We start from the raw sequence: 12,209 nt of genomic DNA, 5'->3' as shown, positions 1-12,209 counted from the left end.
GACAGATCTTGGAAGACCTAAGATAATTTTATACCAGGGCTGTCTTCCAGATGGCCCACATTCAACTCTCAAGCATTGTCCCTTGTTCCAACAAACTAGATCACCTCCCTTCAATCCTCTATTTAGCCTCTCTCTTAGCTTGCAGAAGTATGAGTTGGATCTAAGCCATAGTCTAGTGCAGCTCTCTCAGTCATGAGTCAGGTATCAGTCCATTATGTCCCCCTTAAGCCCTTATCGTCTCAACCACAAAAGGAGGGGGACTCATAACAAGGGGATTGCTGTCTCTGAAGAGGTATCCTTATAAATATTTTCTCTCTGGCCTACTTTTAGACCATTGGTCTTGTTGAGGATCCAAGATGCATGGAACAGGTTCTTACGGCTACTTCCAGTGTAAGCCCTCTTCAGGTGGGCAAGCTGCTTCATGCTCAGTCTGGTATCCTAGCATGTACTCTGGTATCTACCTTGTTGTACTTCAGTCCAGCCGAGGAAGAAGGATAACTGAGGAGGAATCCTGTTATTATTTATAAAGCATAGAGAAGTACCTGGTACTAGGATTGGCTACATGATGTGCTGGACCAGTACAAATGGATATTCAGCTCCTCTCCTTCACCAATTATGAAGAATTTCAAGATGATGCTAGCAAATCCTTAAACCGCCCATCTAAGCATAGGGCCCTGTGTGGCAGTGCAAGTTACACGTGCATGAAGTCAACCCCAGAAAGCAGATGGTGAAAGTAGTCATTATTGTTAGGCCTTTGGTTCATATCCCAAATAATCCCACTTTTCTCAGATGTGCCTAACTGGTCCTAGCAGCACTGAGACTTTATTGATAATCCATTACCAAAGACCCCACTGCGGCACATTTGTGCACAGTTCAGAACTGACTTCATGCTGAAACAAAAACCAGTCAATTTAGATCACAACAGACTTTCCTAAAATTAACTGCCTACTTCCCTGATAAGGAAATGGGGCTCATGAGTACCCTTAATAATTTCTTTTTTCCCAATTCCATTCCATCGAAGGAAGCAAAGATGTGTGTGAAGCATATAAAGAACTACTACCTATACTAGCAGGCTCTTTGTTTTAGCTTTGAAAAAATAATAACAGAGCAATGAGACAAAAACAAAGAGTCCTAAAATCAGGAATATTGAGGATGAAAGCACAATGTGCCATCTATCAAAGTACCTAATGTGTGTCATTATTTCCATTAAAGTATTTTGTATTGGAAGCAAAGAAGACATTACTTGAAAGGGGGCGGTTTGCCTTTCTAATTCAATGGCACAAAATCTAGCATCCCCGAGGTAAGGTTCTGTAGGAGCTCACTGAGTCAGTGTTGAGATGTAGACACTGCAGATAACATCCATCTCCCTGACACATGCAGGGCCTCATTGTGTGACTGCCAGACACAGTCGGCTGACACGAGAATGTCACAGAATACAGACAAGGAAGTCATGTCGTTGGACTCGTTAGTGCTCTTATCTATGAACAGCTCCATAAAGCAGCTCTGGGGAGAAAGGGAGAGTCCGTCCATGGCCATCATAAGCAATGCAGGCAGTCAAGGAGTTAAGTGAATGGTGCACAGGGAAGGCGGAAACTCCAGGTGTTAGCAGTGATGAGCGGACTGCATCTTTTTTCAGAGCAATATTTTTTGGTGCAGACGCTGAGTCAGATCAGCTGCCTCTGGAGATTGATGATACTCCAGCCTCTCCCACTGCACAAATTCTAAACCAAAATGACAAAAGAGTGCCCCGTAGGAAAGACATCACTCGGTCATCATTGAAAAGGTAATTAAAATGACAGTGTGTGTGTAGAGGCGGGTGGAGTACAGAGTCAAAAACACCAGTTAGAGTTCATGTCTGAGGCTTCCTCCCTGACAGAAAAACAAAAAAATATATAACAAGTCATCTGGAACAGGTGGACCCTACGAGGATGAAGAGCTTCGCATAGATAAATATAGCAAAAAGGGATAGTGTGTAGTCTTTTGAAGATCTATGACAAGGAAATAGTTTAGGCCAGTCTCAAATGAAGAACACTTGGGGCTAGGTCAAACCTACAACCTAGGACACCTCACTGCCATATAGGGAGGATTTATATGGTTTACTGCTATGCTTTGGGATACACGATTTGACCTGTGATCTCTAACTCTGCATAATATTGATTTTTCTTTAAAGGATCTCTTACTATATGAGAACCCACACCTCCCCCAACACCCCTCAACCTTTTATTTTAAACAGGACTTCTTTTAGGAAAGAGGGCAATTAATGAAAAATCTATCAGAAGGCGTCTCAACCTGTCCTCCAGCCTCCAGCCAGGAGCTCCCTGGAAGGAGGCCATGTAACTCTCATTATTTGTTAGGCCACGGCCTATTTTTCCAGGCCGTTGTATAAGACAAATCCATTGCCTCATTCCTCATAGCCTCTCTACAAAGGAAAAAAGCAGACAGATCTTCCCAAACTCAGACAGAATATTGTGCACAGCCAAGTGGGCTGAAAAAGCACGCTGCCAAATTGGCTAGCACAGCCCCACGTATCAGTCTCTTTCCAGAGTTTCGGCAACAATAACAAAGATGCTGACCCCCAAGAAATGAAAGAGAGAGCTCATATGCTTCTATTTGGGCAGAATCAGGGCCTAAAAAGCAAGTAGGAGATGTTGCCACCAAGCTTCAGTGCTTTTCAGAGAAGTATCACAGTGAGGTGTGGTAAACAACATAAAAAAAAAAAAAACAACTGAAATTAAAAAAAAAAAAAAAAACAAAACACAACAACTATAAAGCTTGAACTATGAGTCCAACAGGTAGATGAATACTGAAATGGCCTAAATCATCACCACATATAGGACAAGGCATTTACATGCACAGAAGGGTGATAGGTCAAGTTCTGCTGCTAAAGCATTATTATTTCTCACAAGCATAATATGATCATCATAATCCTAATAAATAGTTAAGAATAGCTACCCTTTATGAGTTGACCAGGTTTCAGGCACCATGATAAGCCTTTTACATGGCTTATCTAATTTTCACCATAACCCTGAAATGGTTCCAACTTTACAGCTGACAATACTGAAGTTCAGAGAAGTTTAGTCGCTCGCTTCAGGTATTAGTGGCTGAGTCAGTCCTCAGTGTCAGAACAGGCTGATGCAAATGTCTTCTACTGTAAAACCTGTTCCCATATACTTCAGCTGCCCTGAAAACAAACAACTATGGCTTTTATCCTCGTTGGTGTTATCAGTACTTATGGCGTGTCAAGTAATAAACTTCCAGAAAACATGATTTTTGCCCTCAGAAAATTAAATATCCCAAAGAGGATCTTCTATACATGAATTTAATTTTGAGGAGAAAACGCCTTTGAGATTATCATCAATTAGGGAAGAGCTGGAACATAACCACATCACTTCAGGTATTTCCTTGCCTACTCCCTCAGTTGATCGCTTGCTCTCGCTCTTCTCTCCCTCTCTTTCTCTCTTTCATACATTTGTTTGATCACAGCACTCCAGTGCCCATCTACACAATGTGAAGGCTGACTCCCATCTGCCCTCTTTTCTCATAGACCAATAGTGAGGCATTCAGACCGCAGGGATCACATTCCCAGTGGCTGCAGGGCCTCTGGTGGCGGTCAAGAGATTGGAAACTCTACAATCTCAAAACACTCCATCAAGCCATTCAGCCAGTGGCATTTCACATAATGCTACATGATTAAAGACCATGAAGGTTAAACATTCTAACCAGACACATATGTCTAGCAATGGTCTTTTGAAAACCCCCATTCTGAGGAACCATCTGGACATTCCAGGTGATCTCCATGCCTACTGATGGGGGTCTACTCCATCATACATAATAGTTTGTGTAATCCAGCAGAGAGAGTATTTGATGGCCCTCTTTTGTTTTAGTTCCTTTAAGAAAAGAGCCAAAGATTGGCTTCACTTTAATCAAAAGAGTATTGTTACACATAGATAAGAATGCCCTGGCTCTTAAAGAGTTTTAGAATTTAGAACTTGTTCCTGAGTAGTGTTAGGATTCTGAAGATGAAGGATAACTCATCAAATGGATGCTGAAATGACACAGGGAATGAGTTTCAGCTGGGTCCAAGGAATACCCTTCTAACAACAAGAACAGTACAGGGTTTGAATAGATTCCTTGCTCTCAGAAAATGAGATATTCATAAAATCAGAGTCAGACAAGATTTTAGTAATTGTTTCTCCAGCACACACTTTATACAGAGGAGGAAAAGGGCACAAGGCTAGGGGCTTGAAGACTGGACCTCAGGCTCCTATACTTTAGATTCATAAGACAGAGCATTTTCCTCAAAAACAAACTAGGTATGTTCAAACAGGAACTTCATTAAACTTTGTTTGGAATGTTACCATGACGATCCAATGTTTAGATGGGAGAAAAGGGATCGAGGATTATTTTCAATTCGAATAGTCTATGATATTGTAGCTAACTACCTAGGATAAATGGTATAATGCTCATAGGTGACAATACACTAACTAGATAACCCTCTTAAGATTTCTCCATCAGCCTGACAATGTATATAGACAGAAGCATCATCTGTGATTAAAAAAAAAAAAATACATCCAACAAAAATCACTTCAGTGGAACTCTAACATCATTCTATCTATCTATCTACCTATCTATCTAATCTAATCTAATTTATCATGTATCTGTGTGTATGAATGTGGATATTTATGTGTATATGTGTACACAAGTTTGTGTATGTACATATACACATATTACATAGACCTTTATACATAAATTTATATATATATGTATATACCTAACTTTGTGTTTCTACACAAAATTGTGAATACAGAACCAAAACTACAACGTTACCTGATCATTTTATTAAATACCTAAATGAACATCATGTTAATAGAGTACTACTCCAACTCTCAGGAAGTAATTCCTTAACACATAGTATAAGATCTTCCAATGAATGTTTAATTTGAGTGGAAACTGATTTGTTAGACACAAAATGGATTTTCAGAAAATGTCCTTTAAATGCAATGCCTTGAAGTGGGCCACAGCATTCATTGATTTAATATTTGAGATTTGGAAACTGAAAAACAAGCTGTAGAGGCCAATGCCATTTTGTCATGCTCCATTTTGCTGAGTCATGAATATAAAGGTCAGCATGCAAAAAAGGAATCACTTAAGCAGATAAATAAGATTGTCCAACGAATGCTTTTGCTGGGATTCAACTGAATTCAGCCAAGAGTTTTGAACTTCTTTTCTTTGACATTATCAGCTAAGCAGTACTTCTCATTAAGCTTCTGAAGGATCACTTAAACATTTCAGTAATGCTTTATTTCATTCTAGTAGACAATTATAAGCCATATTGGCAGTCATGAATTTGAGGTTTCCTGAACAAAAACAAATAGTCCTTGTGGAAGTCCAGGGCCTGATATTAATTTTGCAATAAAAGAAAGAAAAATCCAGAATCAAAGAATATAATCTTGCCAGAGTTTTGACTGTTTTATTTAAACATACATACCTATCTTTTACTATCCTTTCCTTGAAAAGGGATTTATATGATTCTACCTTTTTGTACATAAATTTTAAATGGGCAGCAAAATATTGCCACTTTTGTAACTTACTAGCATCAAACTTACACTCACACTAGAACATTGACTAAACCTTCTATGTCACATTGTCCAATTTTTCTTAAATTTTTTCCTCCATTATGCTATATCCTCTAAATTTTACCTACTTTTTTTTTCATAAACTGAGCACAATACTATCTCCAAGCTGTCACTGAATATTACATTCCATATTTGTTCAAAAATCTTAATTTTCCTAGCTCTGGTCAGATTTAATGACCGGGGTGCATGGGTGGCTCAGTCAGCTGAACAGCTGACTCTTGGTTTCAGCTCAGGTCTTGATCCTGTGGTTTGTGAGTCTGAGCCCTGCATCAGGCTCTGCACTGACAGCGGGGAGCCTGCTTATGATTCTCTCTCTCTCCCTCTCTCTGCCCCTCCCCTTCTCATGTTCTTTCTCTCTCTGTCTCTTTCTCAAAATAAAAATAAATTAATTACAAACTTAAAAAAAAAAAAAAAAAAGAGCTGCCATAACCCTGCCAAGATGCACTGCATTGAGAATAGAGAGAAGGCCCAGAGTGATGGATTTGGATCCTGAAATGCCTGACCTCAACTGCTTTGCACTCTACTCCTGGTTCTTTTTCCTAAGCACTGCTGCTGGTTGTCAGAATCAGCCACATTCCACTTCCATTCTCATCTATCCTGCCTGTTTAGCCAAGATGACCATTCTCTTTACCTTAATTCTCTTCCCTACTTCCATTTCATCATGCAATGCCCAGAGAAAGTGTGGTCTACATCAAATTCAGAAAGGAAAATATGTATTATCATCCTCTCCATTCTTCCCAGCTGAGAAATAGAAGCCAGATCCAGATGTATTTGATATTTTAGAACCACTCAAAATGATTTAAAGCTTCAGAATTTGTGTAGTCACTGAGGAAATGTATTCTGTAAGTGACAAATATAGAAACTATGGCAGCTCATTCTCTAGTTTTCTAATTTTAGGAAGGAAAGACTTATCCTTGTTTACTGTCTGTAATGACACAATTTGTGCAAGATAACATGTTTTTATGCTTTTGACTATGCTTATTTATTCTATTATGGCTTTCTTTCTTTTGGTATGTTAGAGAGACAAGTAAGGATCAAATCATTTGGAGGGTTTTATTTCCCCTAATGTTTGATATCAGATGACATTGTGTCTGAATAGAGGCCGATCCTGGTTGTTATTCAACTAGTGATCCAGAGGATGTTGATAACAGAAATCTACCCAATTGGTTTCTTTTTTTTTTTTTTTAAAGTAAAAGGGTGATTCAAAATAAAACTAACTTTGTTTCAGTTTTGATATTTCAAAGAGTTACTATGCTATAGAATGGAACTCAAAATGGTTAATTTAATTGAAATGTCTAAGCCTAACACTACTAGACCTTTCAAAAATGGATGGCTTATGCTGATACACTGATAATGATTTAATGATATGTATTCTCTCCCTCAAAGTTGGTATACTTACATAAACAATGGTTCAAAAGCCATCAGCAAGATCGAAAGTGAACCTGTACAGAAAGTGCTGAATGCATCTATTATGCATTATTTTAGCTGGGGTAATGAATATTGTATTATCTCTTAATGTCGAGGTAGTTTTGTACTACTGTGGTGTCTGTTATTCTTAGAGAATCCTTAACGTAATGAAATGCAGCTAAGCTTAAATGGCTATTTTGCTGGTTAGGTTGTTATTTTTCCTTTTTTCTTGCACTTTGGATTATATAAAATCCTGCAGAGGAGAGAAGACACTTTAAAGGTACAATAGAAGCAATGCTAACTTTAAAGTGAATCTTTCCTGGGAGGAACACAAAGTGTTTTCACTCATGATTTCTAATTATAGTATAGGTGACTCAAAAATCACCAAATATTTCATTCCTAGAAAAGTCCCCATAAATAAACATTTTATAGATGAGGAAATTTAGGAATAATAAGATTAGGTGACTTGCTTAGACCTAAATATATATGTGTGTGTGTGTATACATACACACACACACATATATAAAACTAAATGTGCATTTAACTAAACATACCTACATAACCAATATATATTTATATTTATATTTGTATTTATATTTGTATTTATATTTATATTTATATTTATATTTATATTTATATTTATATTTATACATACATAAAAGGGAAGGTAACAAAACATGATCTATTATGTTACAGAAACTGAGGCAAATAGGTAAATGTTTTATAAATAATATCTCATTGACCCTCCTCCCTCTTTCTCAAGCATTAAACCCTTATAAAATTCCAAGCCACTGTTACCAAATCAATTCTGACATAAAGAGTGTTTCTCAGGGCACCTGGTGGCTCAGTCGGTTAAGCCTCTGACTTCAGCTCAGGTCATGATCTCACAGTTTGTGAGTTCGAGCCCTGCGTTGGGCTCTGTGTTGACAGCTCAGAGCCTGGAGCCTGCTTCAGATTTTGTGTCTCCCCCTCTCTCTGTCCCTCCCCTGCTCACTCGCTCTCTCAAAAATAAATAAACATTATAAAAAAAGTTAAAAAAAAAAGTGTTTCACACTCATACCTCATGTAGTGAGCTATATATATTCCCTGCTAACCCAAGTAAAAGCATCGTGTGGCATCTCCTTTTACTTCTTCACCAGGGAGCCTAAAACCTCTGTGAGGTTACTGAGCTGGTAATGAATTCCACCTTCATCCTTCCCAAAGATCTAGTGGCCCCCTCCGTCTTCTCTCCAAGGCTGCCCTTGTTTCTTTATCCACTGTCTCCTTTTGTCACTGCCACATTTATCAACAGCTGTTCAAATGATGCCCACTTCAGTTCATTATTTAACTCCCTTAACATCTCCCTGTAATAATCATGTTTATTCAGGAGTTTCATCTCTGAGGACAGTGGATTAATTAGAGTCTATGCAGTCACTGTCTTCCTAAAACTGCCAATTCATCATCTCGCCACACATGGTTGGATCCTTTTCCCACTTGATTACTATGTGTGACCACTAGTGGTGATCATTTCCCAACTTGATTTTCTACATTTTCTGGAACTAGTTTGCTTACTCACTTTTCCCAACATCTATCTTTAAAAAAATTTTTTTAACGTTTATTTATTATTGAGAGACAGAGAGACAGAGCATGAGCAGGGGAGGGGCAGAGAGAGGAGGAGACACAGAATCTGAAGCAGGCTGCAGGCTCTGAGCTGTCAGCACAGAGCCCGATGCGGGGCTCGAACTCACAAACCGCGAGATCATGACCTGAGCCAAAGTCGGACGCTCAACCTACTGAGCCACCTAGGCGCCCCTTCCAACATCTATCTTTATACAAATGCAGATTAATTTGTATCTATGTCTTACAGACAGATAGGAATATAATTTATAAAAAAACACCTTTATAGTTCGATGTTACCATTTATTTTGAAATTAATAAAACATGTATACATCTCATCCAATCATTTTTTTTCCTTACATTATGACTACATTTTATGTGCTTAATGCTGACCCAACCATGATTTGAACTTAACTATCACATCAAGGCTTTAAGAATTTACTTATTTCCTTTTGGCCAAAATCAAACTTTTGATATTCAGCTTGTCACCATTAGAGCCCTATGGTGTTTGGAAATCTACTTTAGACTGATCTCTTTTTCTGTTTTTAGCAGATATCACTTAAAAACTCTACACTTTGGGGTGCCTGGGTGGCTCAGTCAGTTAAGCATCTGACTTTTTTTAAAAAAAAAATTTAGTTTATTTACAGAGGGAGTGAACAGGGGAGGAGCAGAGAGAGAGAGAGAAAGAGAGAATTCCAAGCAGGCTCCACACTGTCAGCATAAAGCCGGATGTGGGGCTTGAAGTCACAAACAAAACCAAGAGTAGGATGCCCAAAGGACTGAGCCACCTAGGTGCTCCAGCATCTGACTCTTGATTTCAGCTCAGGTCTTGGTCTCACGGTTCATGTCTTTGAGCCCCGGGTTGGGCTCTGTGCTGACAGCTCAGAGCCTGGAGTCTGCTTCAGATTCTTGTCTCCCTCTCTCTCTGCCCCCCCCGACCCCCCATCCCCCTGCTCACACTCTGTCTCTTTCTCCCTCTCAAAAATAAATAAACATTAACTCCTTAAAAAAAAAAAACTCTACACCTTTCAGGAGAGTGTTATGCAACATACCAACATCTTGGTGCTAAATTCATAGGTCAGTAATTCTAGAAGCAGTGTGCTTTATTTGATAACAGTTTTTTAAGTCATAAACTGATGATTCTCTGTGCCATTTGTTTTCTTTTTCCTAATGAGATTTAAAAATTATTCTCATCACCTTCTTGATCTCAGTGGTTTTTTTCTATCTTCTATGCTATATATTGTCACTCTAAGACATGTGTTTCAATGACAGTGTTCCCCAAAGATCTAGAAACTTTAATTTGGGGGGGGGGGGACAGAAGATCAGATTTTGTTTAAGTAAACCATAAAGAAACTTCTATGGTTCATAAGTCATCCCCCACCCCTTTTCCGGTTTCTTATTTCCCTCTAGCTTTGGGGAAAAGTAGTATGATAACAAGGATTATAATTAGATAAGAATATATGAGTAAAATATGCTACTACCAAATAATGCTTACAATATTATTTCTTTTTGACTGATAGCTAAAGGAGCATAGAATGATTCCTGGGTGAAGGACCAGATAAATCTGCTAGCTACCATTATCTTAGTAGGAACAAGCTCCCTGAAAAAAACAAAAACAAAAACAAAAACAAAAAAACAAAAACAAAAAACCACTCCCAACCACTTCCCATTTCGAGGTAACACACTGAATATAAAGAAACTTATTTCTATAAATCGAGTCCACTATTTCTTTTATATTTTGCTTCTCCTGTTGTTGTTCTTATTAATATTGTTTTATCACAGGAAATCCCAGTATTGAATCCTTTAGAGGAGCTTGAACATATGGACACAGATATTTAATACCTACTGATTTTACTAATGTTATAACTGAAGTTGAAGTGCCACAAGTTTAGTTTGAGAATAATCAAGAAGAAATATATCAGACAATTGGAAACACCCCAAAGATCATGTAGAACAATGTTTTATATGTTCTATAAAATGTTTACAATATTATGTGATTTCAAGTATTAATATACAAAAGATCCAGGCACAATTCAGCTATAACTAATTCAAATTACAATGTTATAGTTACATTACATTTTGTTGGGCCTTTCATATCACTCCAAATAAATCCACATTTAACAAGGTCTCATATTGATGTGTTTTTTTTTTTTTTTTTTGAAACAAAGTAAACCCAGGAAATTCAGAAAGTTGTCCTTAGCTTAGTTTGATTACAAAAGTCTGTCATAGGCATGTGCTACACACTGCTTACCTATGTACCCAATCTGACATATGGGGGTAGCTATAAATTGCCCCACTAAACAATCAGCTAAAACTCAATCATCTTGAAATATTTTTCAGGTTTTGGCTTTAAATTTCAGTATAAGTTAGCCACCTGTATCTTTTTAAATACCTTGACAATCTAAGCTTAGCAAAAGTTCTGTTTGAGGAAATGTTACTTTAAGGATGTGCCTAATTAGCTATTAAATTTTTACTAAGGGGTTGTCGGTTCCAGTTCAGTAAAATAACTTCATGTTAAATAGAGGTTTATACAACTTAACCTCCTAGTTAGGTAATGTAAAACACGCTGTTCAGAATGTGTTTTATTCCAGTAATATAATATTCACAGCCACCCTGAGAAAAATGTTCTTTGAACCCCATTATAGAGATAAAGAGGTGATTAGAGAAATTCAGTAACAGGCCCCAAGGCAATGCCAGCTGCTATGGGCTTATGCAGGATTTGATTTCAAGCCACTCTGACTCCAGAGACATAAATCCAAGTAAAATGCAATTGATGTCTCTGCTTTCTTCTAGTCTTCTCTGTCTTTGAAAGAACTGGTCAACCATTCAGGACCTATGTACGGTCATCTATAGAGATATTTATTTTCTAAAATATATCAAGGGCATAGAGTCTTTAAAAATTTTTTTTAATATAAATATTGTTGACATACCGTGTTATGTTGGTTTCAGGTGCAACACATAGTGAATCACCGATTCTATACATTACATAATGCTCACCACGATAAGTATGGTTATCATATCTATACAATGTTGTTATAATACTATTAACCTATATTCCCTGTACTGTACTTTTCATCCTCATAAGTTATTTATTTTATAACTATAAGTTGCCCCCATAGCTTCAAAGCCTAGGCTTTGCACATAGTAGAAACAAGGCTACTTGACCAAAATGCCTTCTTAAGTAACTAATACTATTTTTTCTTAGCAGACACAAAGCATGGCAAATGTTATCTCACCATTGTAAATTAATTTCAGTAGTGCAATAATTCCAGCCCTACATACTTCTACTGTATATATTTTTTTCAAATTTTTTTAGCAAAAAAAAAAAAAGAAAGAAAGAAATCTAAATAAGGGGTGCTTTTTTTTTTCTTTATCCTAGTCCATGAATGTGCCCCTGATTTCTGAAAGGAGGTAAAATATTACCATAAATCGAAGAGAAGAAGGAAGTCAGCTGCTTGCCTGTTGGAAGATGAGACGTTGCTGATTCATTGAGAAGTTTACTAGGAGGTTTTGTTTTGTTTTTTAATATAAATTAAATGGGTGACTATTTTTGCTTTAGATGCAATCCTG

The sequence above is a fragment of the Leopardus geoffroyi genome, chromosome C2, assembly GCF_018350155.1.
Source record: "Leopardus geoffroyi isolate Oge1 chromosome C2, O.geoffroyi_Oge1_pat1.0, whole genome shotgun sequence".
Taxonomy (NCBI): domain Eukaryota; kingdom Metazoa; phylum Chordata; class Mammalia; order Carnivora; family Felidae; genus Leopardus; species Leopardus geoffroyi.
This window is presented reverse-complemented; position numbering follows the sequence as displayed.